The 14,265-nt window shown below is 49.2% G+C and overlaps 1 long non-coding RNA gene across 1 annotated transcript; it reads left to right on the forward strand.

Moving 5' to 3' along the window:
• Nucleotides 1–134: 134 nt before the first annotated feature.
• Nucleotides 135–8,011, forward strand: LOC117286917. The gene is made up of 3 exons (XR_004518054.1): nt 135–615; nt 848–1,052; nt 7,346–8,011. It is a non-coding gene; the product is annotated as an uncharacterized LOC117286917 (long non-coding RNA).
• The last annotated feature ends 6,254 nt before the right edge of the window (nt 8,012–14,265 follow it).

Below are 14,265 nucleotides of genomic sequence, written 5' to 3' on the forward strand. Positions count from 1 at the left end.
CGACCGGGCAGCGCCCTCTCGCGTCTGCAGTGTGTGTGCCGGAGCACGGGTCGGGTACCCCTTCCGCGCCACTCCCTGGCCTCCCCGCCGGCCTAGCGGCAGGGGAATGCCCGTTCGACCCCACCTCCGACTCCTCCTCAGGCACCAGGGCGTCCAGTGGCCGCTTTCTCAACAAGGCGAAGGCCGCACTTCCGGACCGCTACTCGTGCGGAACCCAAAGCCGGTGCCGCCGGGGAGCGGGCGGAGTGCAGAGCTGAAGCATGTTTCCGGTGTTTCCCCGAAACTGCCACCGCCTCCGAGCTGCACTTCCGGCCCTCTTTAGACTCGGAACCAAAGTTGCTGAACTTGGAGCGGCCGTGGCGCGAGGAATCTCTGGGCTTGAAGACGTTTCCGGGGTCGTCCTAGTGACCAAGGCGGGACCAGTCTGGAGACTGCGCGCAAACTTGGTGGGTTAGAGGCGGGGCCCTCCCGTTCTGTCTCACGGCTTGAACCTCGGTGACACCTGTGGAAGCGGGTATCTCCGCCTTGACGCGAAGCAGCGGGAGCCCGGGTCGCACGCGGCGGGACTATAAAGAAAGGAACTCTTCTCTGCCGGAAGGGAAAAACAGCTATGAGGTGATGGATGGGCCACATAGCAACCCATCGTCGCGTACTGCGGTTGTGCAGGAGCCTTCCCTAGTAAAGAAGAGAGGAGGGGACACCGCCCTCTTCCCTGTAGGAAGGAACCGGCCTGACCTCTCGGGCAGCATTATGTATTCTGCCCTTCTCCTAAGCTGAGGGTTGGAGAAGTGGCTCGTGTCTAAAATAAATTCTAACTTGAAGTTTCATGTTGCCCTGCCCATTACAGAAAGTAAGCAGCCAGGAACCGAAGATCAAAAGTCACTGGAGGAGAAGGAATCTGGGAAGAGTTGCCTGGAGAGAGGAGGGCTTCCACCTGCAAGAGTGGACACCTCACCCCACGAAGTGGAGTGGTGGCCAAAGCCCCCATGACCCAGACCCACTATGTGGTGGGCTGACCAATCCGTTCTTCTAAGTGGCCCCTTGGTCTCTCGGTGAGCATAGGTACTAAGGCGCTGGGTGATATGAATGTAGCTCATTGATGCAGCGCCTGCCTAGCAAGCACGAAGCACTGGTTTGGATCTCCATACCAAGATAAAAAAGATAATAGCAGCACTCAGGAGGCTGAAGCAGGAGGATCACAGAGTTTGAATTCATAGTGAATTCAAGGCCAGCCTGAACTACACAGCTAAACCCTGTCTCAAAAAACTATTGGACTGGGGATTTTGCTCAGTAGAATCACACCTGCCTTATAAGCATGAGGTCCTGAGTACCTTGCGATCCCCTGTACCAAAAATAAAAATAAAAATGTACTAATGGGCTGGAATTGGGCAGAGGGGCCTGGACTGCAAGATCAGAAGATGCAGGGCCTTGGTGTACCTCACACCCCTGCTTTAGGTATGCAGTCCAGTATGGGGCTGACACCTCTGCTTCCAGGAGTAAGACAAGATAAGGATGCCTGTCCCCTACCTGAGGCAGCTGCTGGGTGGCTGTATTGTTAATGTGCTTGAAGGTTGAGGAGGGGAAAATAAGTGCCATTTGGGAATCTTATTAAAACCCAGGTCTAGGGCTGGAGATTTAGCTCTGTGGCACAGTGTCTGCCTGGCAAACATGAGGTCCTGAGTTCCCCAGTACCCAAAATGAAACAAAAACAAAACCCAAGTCTAGCTGGGCATGGTGATACCACCTGTAATCCCAGCACTCTGGGAGGTTAAGGCAGGAAGATCCCAAATTCCAGCTCAGCCTGGGCTGTGCAGTTATTTAGGGAGATACTGTCTCAAAATGAGAAATAAAGAAGCGGGCGTAGTGGCCCACACCTGTAATCCCAGCACTTGGGAGGCTGAGGCAGGAGGATTGCTGTGGGTTCAAAACCAGCCTGGGCTACGGTAGTGAGTTCCAGGTCAGTTTCAATTTCATAGTGAGACCCTGTCTCAAAAAACAAAACAACAAAGACTGGGCGTGGTGGCGCATGCTTGTAATCCCAGCACTCAGCAGGCTGAGGCAGGAGGATCGCTGTGAGTTTGAGACCAGCCTGGGCTACATAGCAAATTCCAGGTCATTCTCAACTACATAGTGAGACCCTGTCTAAAAAAAAAAAAAAAGAGCTAAGCACGGTGGTGCATGCCCGTAAACCCGACACTCCACAGCTGAGGCAGGAAGATTGCCATGAGTTTGTTGCCAGCCTGAGCTAAGTAGTGAGACACTGACCCAAAATAAATAAAGAGCTGGGAATGTAGCTCAGTACAAAGACACTGGATTCAGTCCCCAGTGCTGGAAAAGAAAAAGAAAAGAGCAAGTCTCAGCCAAGTGTGGTGGTGCATGTCTGTAGTCCCAGCAATGGGGAGGCAAGTGTGGGAGCATTATGTGTCCCTAGGAGTTTGAGATCAGCCTGGGCAACATAGATGCCATCTCAAAAAAGAAAGTAAAACCAGGTCCAGGGGATGGGATGTAGCTCAGTGGTAGACCCATCACCTAGCATGTACAAGGCCCTGTGTTGCATTCCCAGCACTGAAAAACAAAGCAAAAAACACCAAGTCTGATTGTTTCTGATCAGACAGTCCCACACTGTGGCCTGTCTGCGTGCTCACTGGCTCTGCTCCTGCTGTAAGAAATAGAAACAAAGTGGTAATTGAAGTTACTAATCAACTGATCTTATTCAGGCAGTTTTGAGGTAATCACAAGGGCTCTTAGAGGCAGAAGAAAAGGCAGAGACTTGCAGTAGGAGAGCAGTTCTGGAGGCTTTGAAGGTGGGGTAGCCCACATGTTGAAATGAGGGGTGGAGAATCAGGAGAGTCCTGGGCTGCAGCTGCCCGTAAGAAAACAACCACAGGACTGTATTCTGCTGACACCCTAAAACTAGGAAGCTGCTTCCTAAGCTAGGAAGTAGATGTCTCTCTGGGACTTTCAGGTAAGAGCTCACCTGGATATACCTATTCCGGACTTTGTGAGATCCAGAGCGGGGCCCACTTGGCCTCTTATGTGGGGAGTGTAACTTGAAAAGGATGCCCCTTTATGCTTCTGAGATTGTGGTAATGTATTACAGCAGCAATAGGAAACAAATACAGTGTGCATGTTATGAGATGTAGGACCCCCACGCGGGAAGTCTTGGTACACACCACTGGTTGTTTCCATCTGGTGAATGCATCTCTGTCACCTCTTGCCCAAGGCTTCACTTCTGCTGAGCCAGTCTTCCTTAGACATTTTTGTGAGCAGCTGTCACTATACCTTACAAAGTAGAGGCACTGAGGAGGTAAAAGTGGAAGCCATGGAACCTTGAGTGGTGCCGTACTCCAAAGGCTAAAGCAGGAGGTTCACAGGTTGCAGCCAAGCCTGAGCAATTTAGTGAGACTTTCTCAAAATAATAAAATAGAGCTGGGAGTGGTGGTGCAGGATTGTAATTCCAGCATTTAAGAGGATGGATGGGAGTTCAAGGCCAGTTTAGGCTACATACTAGTAAGTTCAAGGCCAATCTGAACTACACATTGAGACCCTGTCTCAGAAAAGAAGAAATTAGTAAATTAATTTAAAAAATGCTTTTGTACCAGGGATCAAACTCAGGACCTTGCTCTTTCAAGGTAGGCACTGTGCCACTGAGCTAAATCCCCGTCCCCAATTTAATTAAATTTTAAAAGTGCTGGGCATAGAACTCAGTGTGAAGGTCCTGGTTTAAATCCCTAGTACTGCCAAGAAGAAAAAAGTCGTGGTCAGAAGAGGTCCATCTGTTTCTGGTATGTAGAAAGAGGTGTGTGGAAGGGCCCTCTCTTCAGTGAGGCGGTGGAGGACTGTGGGCTTCCTTGTGTAATGTCTGGAGAGGGTTGTGCACCATGGCGCACCATGCCATGCCATGCCACTGCTCTGCGTCCCCCTTCCCCACACTTGCAGAGTTGTGGCACGGGGGTGGTGTTCTTGGCAGTTTGAGGGGCCATGGGGAAGACGAGCTCGTGTGGTGGCAGATGCAGGACATCCAGCTGGACGGATACCAGGTAGAAAGGAAAGGACCCAGGTGGCTTCAGGTAAAGATGTTAGCATTGAGGGAAGAGGCCTAGAGGACGAGGGAGTAGTGGAGGTCCTGGCTGGGAGGCCAGGGGTGGAGAAACCCAAACTTTGACGCTTCTGGGCAGCCAAGGGCAGTGAAACTATGGCTTCTAGGATCTCAAACCTTGAGAAAATACTCATTAGCTTCTCTCTACGAAATTTTATCATAGTGGTTATGAGGGCATTTTGGTAATTGTTCTTATTTTTTGGTACTGGGGATTGAACTCAGGTACTTGCACTTGTGAGGCAGGCAGCAGCATCACTGAGCTACACCCCCAGCCCTATGGGGGCCTTTTGAAGAACACGTGAGTATAGCTGAAGACACTGATTTACAAATGTTGAAAACTGGCTGGGTGTGGTGGTATACAGCTATAATCCCAGCACTTGGGAGGCTGAGGCAGGAGAATCACTGCAAATTTGAAGCCAGATTGAACACATAGCGTGTTCAAGGACAACCTGAAGTACAAAGTGTGATTCTGTCTCAAAACACAACAGAAAGAAAGAAAGAAAGAAAGAAAGAAAGAAAGAAAGAAAGAAAGAAAGAAAAAAAAGAAAGAAAGACTAATTTCAGGCTAAGCCCAAGATGAGAAAGGCAGGTACCAGGAGGGAAGAAGCTGTGAGGTCATAAGGACCACTTGCCTGAAATGAGCAGAAGTTAAACTGCAGGGGGATTTGGAGGCTCCCTCATCCCAGGCGCTAAGGCAGGAACCCTCTGAAGACGTATGTCAGAGGACAGACAGCTCCAAGTTCCCTCTGTCCCTGTCACTGCCAGGCCAGCTTCTCATGCGGGAGCACCCACTGTGGCAGCTCTGTCCAGGGTAGAGCCCAGGACTTGTGTTTTTATGTCCACACACCAGGCAGAGGGAGTGGAGGCTGAAGGGGGTCCTTGCAAGGAAAGGAGGGAAAGAGAGAAACGAGAGGAGAGACAGCTTACACTCTACAGAGGCTGCGATTTATGGAAGGGCTGATGGAGAGGCCCAGCCTGGGCCCTGTGGAAGCCTACAGAAGTGCTAGAAGCAATGGATGGGCCAGGCGAGGTGACTTCAGGGTTTACCAGAGAAGTAACAGCAGCCAGAGAGATTACGGGTAAACAAAAGGAGGTGGGACCAGAAATACCTGCAAGGGAAACCACGAGAAGCTTCAGGCAGCCCTGTGGACCCAGGCCAGGACAAATGCCTGTCGCAGGGCCTCTGCCTTCCTCCAGATGCCCCAGGCTGGGCATTTCCCATCCATGTGTTTTCTTTTGATACTGGGGATCAAACTCAGGTCCTCGCACTTGTGAGGCAGTTGCCAGAACCACTGAGCTAAATCCCCAGCCCAATCCACGGTTTTTCTACTCACTGGCTCACTCAGTTTCAGTTCAGTGCTGGAGTGTAAACTCACCTCCGTCCTCTTCATCCTTTTTGAGAGCCCTCGCTCACTCCTATATCATGGGACCCTGTTTCGATTCTGTCCCCACAAACCTAATACCACGATTGGGTATTGGGCCTCCCATAGAAGTAGAACCAGACAGTGGAGGTCTTGGTCCCTCTGTCTGGTCAGATTGTTCAGGGTTTCTCACTCAGGAATGTCTCATGTGAGTTGTGCTTCTTGGCCAGAACGAGCCACCAGCCCTATGCTTCTGGCTGCCTTCTTGCTGGACACCTGATGGCAAGCTGTTGTGAGGAATGTCACTATGTCACCATGCCTCTGTAGGCTACCTGACCTCAGCCCCTCCCTCTGCAAGCTCTCTGCCAGACTCTTGTGTTGAATAAGGTGACAAACTTTTCTCTTTCCCTAGGAAGCATTTTTCCTAGACAAAGGTGGGATTCCTCATGGCCCCATCTGGAAGCTTCCTAGCTCCTTAGCATACTTGGCTCACATCCTCCTGTCACTGTCCCAGATAGGCCCCGACAGATGGTTTGGTCCTGCCAGGGACTATCCCAGTCTCCTCAGGTCCTTTCCTTTGATGGATCCGTGGGCCCTGCCCCTGTCTAAAAAAAGCAAGGCCCTAAGTTGGATCCCTGGTACCAAAAAAACAAGGTAAGTTGCTGGGAGTGTAGCTCAGTGGGGGAGCATGTGCCTAGCGTGCATGAAGCCCTGGGTTCATTCCCTAGTACTATACACACAGAGGTGGTCAACATGGTGGCCTACAACAGTAATCCCAATGGGAGGCTGAGGCAGGCAGAAGGATCCAAGTTTGAGGCCTGATTGGGCAATTTAAAGAGACCCCCCCCCGAAAAAAAAATTAAAGTTCACATAACACAAAAGTAACCTTTGTTTTGAGACAGGGTCTCGCTATGTAGTCCAGGCTGGCCTTGAACCCCTTGTGATATACCTGACCCAGCTTCCTAAGTGCACCATGCCCAGCAAAAGCAGTCCCTCCCCACCCCAGTACTGGGAATTGAACCTAGGGTCTTTACACTAAGTTTATCCCCAGCCCTTTTTTTAATTTTCTGAGGCAGGGTCTCGTTAAGTTTCCCAGGCTGGGCTTTAGTTCAAACTTGCGATCCTTCTGCCTCAGCCTCCCCGAATGCTTATAAATATGAGCCACCCTCCTTGCTTCATTTTTTCCTCCTCCTCTCCCTCCCCTCCCTTACCTGCCCCTTTTCTCTCTTCCTTACTCTCTTGTACTGGGACCTGAACCCAGGACCTCATACAAGCTAGATAAGCCCTCTACCACTGAACTACATCTCCACCTGGTTTGTTGTTGTTGTTGTTTTTTGGTACTGGGGCTCGAACTTGGGTCCTTGCGCTTGTGAGACAGAACCACTGAGCTAAATCCCCAGCCCTCCACCTGGTTTGTTTTTTTTGCGGTACTAGGGATTGAACTCAGGAAGGACCTTGCACTTGTGAAGCAGGTGCAGTGCCACTGAGCTAAATTGCTGGCCCTCCACCTGTATTTAATTTTTTATTGGGAGACTCAATCTCACAAAAATGATCAGGCTGGCCTTGAGCTTGCAATCCTCTTGCCAGATAAAAATAATTATTTTAAAATTTTATTCATGGCATTGGAGTTTGAACCTAGAGCTACCTCATCCCTTTTCATTTTTTTAATTTTGAGTCAGTCTTGCTATGTAGCTCAGGCTGGTCTCAAACTCGCAGTGATCCTCCTGCCTCAGCCTCCCAAGTGCTGGGATTACAGGCGTGCACCACTACGTCCGGCTCCTATCTTCTATGTCTATAAATTTGTGTTTTCATTTTTTCAGCTTTTCTGAGCATTTATTAGAAGACCCCCAACAGTGCTTTATTTTTTCTTCTCAATGTCCTCCAGTTTCCTTGCATCTTTCTGTCTGCTGGAGTCTGGCACTGGCACAGGACATGTGAGACTGGTGAAGACCTTGAAGTTCTCTTCCTCTGTGATGACCCTGACCTTCTCCTTCTTGCAGTTGTTCTGGATGGGCATCAGTGGAATGGCTAATTTGGCTTCCTCAGAACAGCTGTCTCCCATCCTTGATTAGAGGATAAGATTGGAGTGGCTGCATATTGGCCTATGGGACTCAGTGGGTTTGCTCTGCCTCCTTGGGTCCACCAAGATGCCAGTGATCCCAGACCACCTTCTTGTGAATGCTATCACCTGCAGCTCCTCCAGACTGAAGCCTCTGGCAGCTGGGATCTTGGTATAGTACTGCACCTGGGGTGGCATGCAATAGGTAATTGGGTCAGGCTGCAAGGCAATGCAGTACTCTTGCCTGCCAGGACCTCTGCCTGTGGACCTTTTGCACCTGCTGGTTAAACCACACAGCCATGAGTCCCTTCCAGTCCTTGAGGAAATGGGCTTCAGAGTCATGCTGTCCCAGAACAGCTAAGCAGAAAGCTGTATATTTTCATGTTATGAGTATTTTGTGTCATTGAAACCATACCTTGCCAGGCGTCGTGGTGCACGCTTGTAATCCCAGCGCTCAGGAGGCTGAGGCAGGAGGATCGCTGTGAGTTTGAGACCAGCCTGGGCTACATAGTGAGTTCCAGGTCAGTCTCAACTACATAGTGAGACCCTGTCTCAAAAAACTCTGAAATATGGTTCTCTTTGGGAAGGCAAGACTAATGCCAAGGCTGGTGGGGTGGTGCATACCTGTAATCCCAGCACTTGGGAGGCTGAGGCAAGAGGATTGCCACAAGTATGAGGCCAGCTTGGACTGCACAGTGATACCCTGTATCAAAATAAATAAATAAATAAAATAAAAAAGAGTGGTGAAATTATAGGTTTGTACTATCCTTGCTCCAACATTCATTATTTTATTAGATACTACACTTGATCGTAGCCAAAAGGCGGAGAAGCAATAACGTTCGTTCTTGTGTTAGAGAAGCAAAGAAAATATACACTCAGGGCGGGGGATTTAGCCCAGTGGTTCTGCTGCCCGTCTTGCATGTGCAAGGTCCTGAGTTCTATTCCCATACCCCCCCTCCAAAAAAAAAAGAAAGAAAGAAAAAAGAAAATATACACTCATAGTTCTGGAGGGGAAAGTCTAAAATCAAGGCAGTGGCAAGTTAGCTTTGCTTTGCTTTCAGAGTCTTCTCTTGATTTGTCGGGCGGGTGGTGAGAGCTCTCAAGTGTCTCTCCCTATAAAAGCACGCATCTCATCATGGGGCCCTCTTCTCATGATCTCATCTAAGCCACGATTATCCCCCGAAGGTCTCATTTCCGGACACTCACATATGATGGGACAATTTAAGTTCATAGTAGTGATATGCTGAAAAAGGCAATTTTAAGTCAGAGCACAGGTTTGAAGACTTTGGTCTTGAAAGTTGGCAAGATACAACCATGAGCCCAGGAAACCTACAGCCAGCAGAAGCTGGTAGAGGCACGAAGGGTCCTCTCCTGGCCTTCAGAACTGTAAGAAAATAATTTGTTTTTTTTGAGACAGGGTTTCACTGTGAGTTGAGACTGACCTGTAACTCACTATGTAGCCCAGGCTGGTCTCGAACTCACTGCAATCCTCCTGCCTCAGCCTCCTGAGTGCTGGGATTACAGGTGTGTGCCACCATGCCCAGCTATAAATTTCCATTTTAAGCCACCAAGTTTGTGGTAATGAGTTACAGGTGCCACAGGGAATTATTAGAGAAATGATGGCAGTTCCCAAGAGCAACCGGGAGGCCTTTTGCCTTCCAGACCTGAACTGCACCTATGTCCCTCCTTGGTGTCCCACCCTACACTTGCCCTCACCCTGGCATTCAGCCCTTGCTGGCACTGGAATAAGCCAACCTCTGCTACAACCTGCCAGCTTTTATGGCAACTGAAGAAACAACCAAGAGCTGTGCACAGAACTCCTCATGGCAAGATCTGTGGGGATAGCAGCACAGAAGCGGGGAGACCCAAGTGCAGTCAAATGCAGCTTGGGCACACCTGTAATCCCAACTACTTGGGAGGCAAGGCAGGGGAATCATTTAAACCCAGGAGTGCAAGGCCAGCCTGGGCAACAAAGGGAGACCTGTTTTAAAAAAATATGTAAAAAAACCCCAAACAAAACATGTAGAGTTTTCATATAATGAGATCCTAATCAAGGACAGGGAAAGCAGAAGGGCCATATACCACTGTGGATATTAGCTGACGGGTAGAAGCCAGACTGTTAAAGTCCCTTGTATTTCCATGAAAAAGCGAAGTTTATCTGTGAAGTCAGCATGACAGTATGACAGCTATGAGCAGCATGAAGGGCTTGTGAGACAGGCATGTTTTTTTTTTTTTTTTTTTGGTATGTTCATTTTTTGCTACCAGAACTGGTTATGTGAAGTGCTTGCTATACATATATCTGCATATTGCAAGTGTCCATCAAAAGATTAAGAAGTTTCCGTCAGGTGCAAGCACAAGGGCCCCAGTTCAATCCCAGGTACCAAAAAGAAAAAAAAAAATTAAGGGCTGGGCATGGTAGTAATCTCAATACTCTGGGAGGCTGGAGAAGAGGACTAAAAACTTGAGTCTAGGGCTGGGGATTTAGCTCAGTGGTTCTCTGCCTGCTTTGCAAGTGTAAGTTCCTGAGTTCAATCCCCAGGACCAAAACAAAAAAACAAAAACAAAAAAAAACCAACAAAAAAACCAAACCAAACCAACCAAATAAAAAAAACCCCAAAACCCCCAAAAAACTCAAACCCCAAAACAAAACGAAACAAACTTGAGCCTAGCCAGGCATGGTGGCGTACACTTGTAATCCCAGCCCTTGGGAGGCTGAGGCAGGAAGTTCACTGTGAGTTCCAGAACCTGTCTCAAGAAAAAAAAAAAAAATCAATCTCAGCCTGAGCAACATAATGACTTAAGGAGACCTTTTCTCAAAAATAAAAAGGGCTGGGCTGGGGATTTAGCTCAGTGGCACTGCACCTGCCTTGTAAGTGCAAGATCCTAAGTTTGATCCTGGGTACCTAAATAAATAAATAAAAATAAAAAGGGCTGTGAATATAGCTTAGTGAGAATGGCCTGGGTTCAATAATCAGAACCAGAAAAAAAATAGTTATAAAGCCCATAGAACCAAGCCAGACATGGTAGTTAGCACATGCCTATAATCCCAGCACTCTGTAAGGCTAGGAAAGGTAGACAGCAAATGGGATTCTAGCCTGGGCAATTTAGCAAGACTCTGACATTAAAAAAAAAAAAAAAGAAGAAGAAAAAAAGAGAAAAGTGTGTGTGGGGGTGAGTGCTGGGCATTTAGGTCAATGTGAGACTCTGGGGTCAATACCCAGTAGTTACTGAAAAATAAAGTCCACAGATCCAGGTTTGGAGTGTAGTGTTCTGAGGCAGAGTGCTTGTTTAGCATATGACATACCTGGGATGAGTCCCAGTACTGAAAACCAAACAAATGAAAAGCAAAGGCACAAAAAACAAAGTCCATAGGATCAGAAGCAGATTAGTGGTTAGTGGTTGAGAGGAAGTAGTTGATGGTTAAGGGACTTCCCTTTGTGGCTATGAAAATGTTTTGACACCAGACAGAGGTGGTAGTTGTGTAACTTTATGAATTTCTCTACTGCTACTAACTACTTTTCTCCCTGGTATGGGGATTGAACTCAGGGCCTCAGGCACACTAGGCAAACATTCTACCACTGACCTACTTCCCCTAACCCTTTTTACTTTTTTGAGACAAGGTCTGGCTAATTCACTGTTATTGATGGGACTTAAATATGTAATTCTCCTGACTCAGCCTGATGGGATTACAGGTGTGCACCACCAGCCTCATCTGTTCTGGAAGTTCTGAGGGACTCTATCCTGTCTGCTGGCTTCTGGTGACTCCTAGCAATCCTTGACATTTCCTGGTTTGTACACATATAATTGCTTCTATATATAATTGCTTTTATCTTCACATGTGTTCTCCCTATGTATCTCCTCTTCTTTCAACCCCCCTCCCATCCATTACCAGAGATCAAACTCAAGACCTTGTGCTTGAGGCAGGCGCAGCACACCACTGAGCTAAATCCCCAGCTTGTGAAATTTTTTTTATTAGTACATGTTTGCATTACATAGTGATTATATTCATTGTGGTGAGTTAGTGCATGGTACATCTTAATTCATTTCATGCCCCCCCCATTTTTTTTTTCTTTGAGACAAGATTTTGCTATATACTTAAGGCTGGACTTGAACACACTATGTAGCCCAGGCTGTCCTCAAACTCACAGTGATCCTCCTGCCTCAGACTCCTGCGTGTGAACTGCCATGTCTAGCAACTTTGTTTTGTTTTGTATTTTGGTACCAGGGATCGAACTTGGGACCTTGCACTTGCAAGGCAGATGGTGGGAATCACTGAGTTAAATCCCCAGCCCTGTTTTGGTTTGAGACAGTGTCTATGTAACTTAGGCTGGCCTTGAATTTGTGGCAATCCTTCTGCCTCAGCTTCCTGAATGCTGGGATTACAGATATGTGCATGCACCACTATGCCCTGACACTTTCTGTTTTTTGAGACAGGATTTCTTTCACTACTTAGTCCAGGCTGGTCTCAAACTGTGTAGCTCAGGCTAGACTCCACATTCCTCCTGCCTCAGGCTCTAGTGCTGGGTTGATAGGTGTGTATAACCACACCCTCTTTTCCTACCTCCTCTTCCTTTTACAAGCTCTTGCTGTTATGCAGTTCTGGCTGGCCCGGAACTCCTAGTGATCATCCTGCCTCAACTTCCCAAATGCTGATTATTTTAGGTGTGCACCACCATGCCCCCCAGCCCTTTTTAATTTTTAAAAATTTTACAGGGTGTCATCAAGCACTAACTTGCCCTTCCTGGGCTCAAACCTGTCTTAGCCTCCCAGAGTGTAGGTATTACTGCCATATGCCACCACGCCCAGCTTGACAAATGTCCTAATAAAAGGCAGAAGACACATTAACAAAAAGGCCATGTGAAGACAAAGGGATTAGGCTGGGTAGCCACAAGACGTTTTTAGGAAGTGGCTCTGGGAGGTGACACTTACAGGTGGGAAGAAGAGCCAGGTGCAGAGTTTGGGGATGGAAGACAGGTGGCTGTCTGTGGACAGGTGTCCAACTGGGACGGTGGGCAGTGGTCAGCCCCTGTATATTGCTTTCCCCCTACAAGCCCTGCCTGCGAGGTCAGGTCTAGGAAGAGAAACACTATGTAGAGGTTGGTAAGGGGCAGTGGGACAAGGCCTGGCTCTTTGGGAGGCAGCCAAGCTGTACTCCTATTCCTCCACATCTGTCCAGACTTGGGAGAGGGTCTGAGTGAGGTCCAGCCCTGGCCTTGCCCTCTCCGTGCCAATCCCAGAAGGCTCCCTGACTTCTCCTGCACTGATCTTTCTTGCTCCATGCTGCACCGCGTCACCTGCACTTTCCCCATCAGGACAAAAGACCAGCTTGTAGTAGGGGTAGCAACAGCAGAATGCCAGGGGACCAGCCTAGCAGCACTCCCACTTCTCCTTCACTTGTCTTCACTCTTTAGATCCCTATTCATTCCCAGGGTCTTTGCACTTGTTTTAGCCCAAACTGTTCTTAGTGCAGGGGTTTGTGGGTAACTGCTCTTTACCATCACCATTTTTTTTGGGGGGGGAGGTTTTGAGACAGGGTCTCATTATGTAGTTGAGAATGACCTGAAACTCACTATGTATCCCGGAATGGTCTTGAACTCACAGCGATCCTCCTGCCTCAGCCTCTCGAGTGTTGGGATTACAGGCATGTGCCACCAAGCCCAGCTCCCCATCAGCATTTTTAAAATTTTGTTTCGCAGTGCCTGGCACCTGAGCTAACGAACGCCCAACCCTCCCAAATGCACCGCCAGACACCACTTGGGCTCCCCTCCTCAGAAGCAGAGAAGGAGGGTTGCGGCCAGGCCAGAGTGGGGGATGAGCTTGGGCCACGCAGACTGAACAAAGGAGGGCTGGGACAGAATCGGGGACGCACCCAGGCCGGGAACCTGACCACACTTAGGCGTCAGGGAATCAGAGGGGTAGCGCTGGGGTCTGATTCTACTGCTCTGGGGGTGCTGCCCAAGGTTGGGTCCACAAGGGCCAGTTCCCACAGCGCCGGGTTCTGGATTCTGCTGAGGGTTCCTGTCCGCAGGACCCAGCTTCACGTCAAGAAGAAACCCTCTCCCTACTGATCCCGCTTCCTTCTCAGACAAGATTCCTCTCCGTGCTGATCCGTTTTACTCAAACACAATTCAACACAGAACTTGCTTCTCTCCTGGAAAAGCATCGAAGTAGAAAAGCGTCTAGCTTACAACATGTAGAGGGGACTTTCGGAGACTGGAATTTTACAGACTGGCTGCCTGTAGCTCTAGGTGATCTGTTCGATTTGTCATAGTCTTGTGTTTCTCAAGTTAACAAGCATGTTAGCATCACCTCTGCGTTCAGAGAGGTGCTGTACACTCCAAGCCCGGCCCCGCCCACTGCCCACGGACCCCACCTCCTCTCCCATCTAAAGGTGAAGCCAAGGCAGGAGACAGGCCAAGCGGGTGGAGGGCCATATTGGGGTAGAAGTTGGCACTGCTGCTGCGCGTGGGCACCCAGTCACCAGCTGTAGTTTGCCAGGGCTAGAGCTGGGCAAATCTCGCTCTAGCAACGGAGCACACACACCTCACCGGCCCACTCAGTCGGCAGCGGAGACGTTACAGACGTCCCGCCCCTCGACCCACGGGGTTGGCCTCTAAGGGAGGGCTGTGCGCACGCGTACTCTTGGTCAAAACTGCGGGAAGGGGGGGGGAGGGCACAGCCTGGCTCCGCCCCCGGGCGTGTGGCGCTCTACGCGCGGGCGCCGCGGGGGGGGGGGCGGGTGTTTC

Source organism: Fukomys damarensis, unplaced genomic scaffold, assembly GCF_012274545.1.
Source record: "Fukomys damarensis isolate Sample0158 unplaced genomic scaffold, DMR_v1.0_HiC HiC_scaffold_19, whole genome shotgun sequence".
Classification (NCBI taxonomy): domain Eukaryota; kingdom Metazoa; phylum Chordata; class Mammalia; order Rodentia; family Bathyergidae; genus Fukomys; species Fukomys damarensis.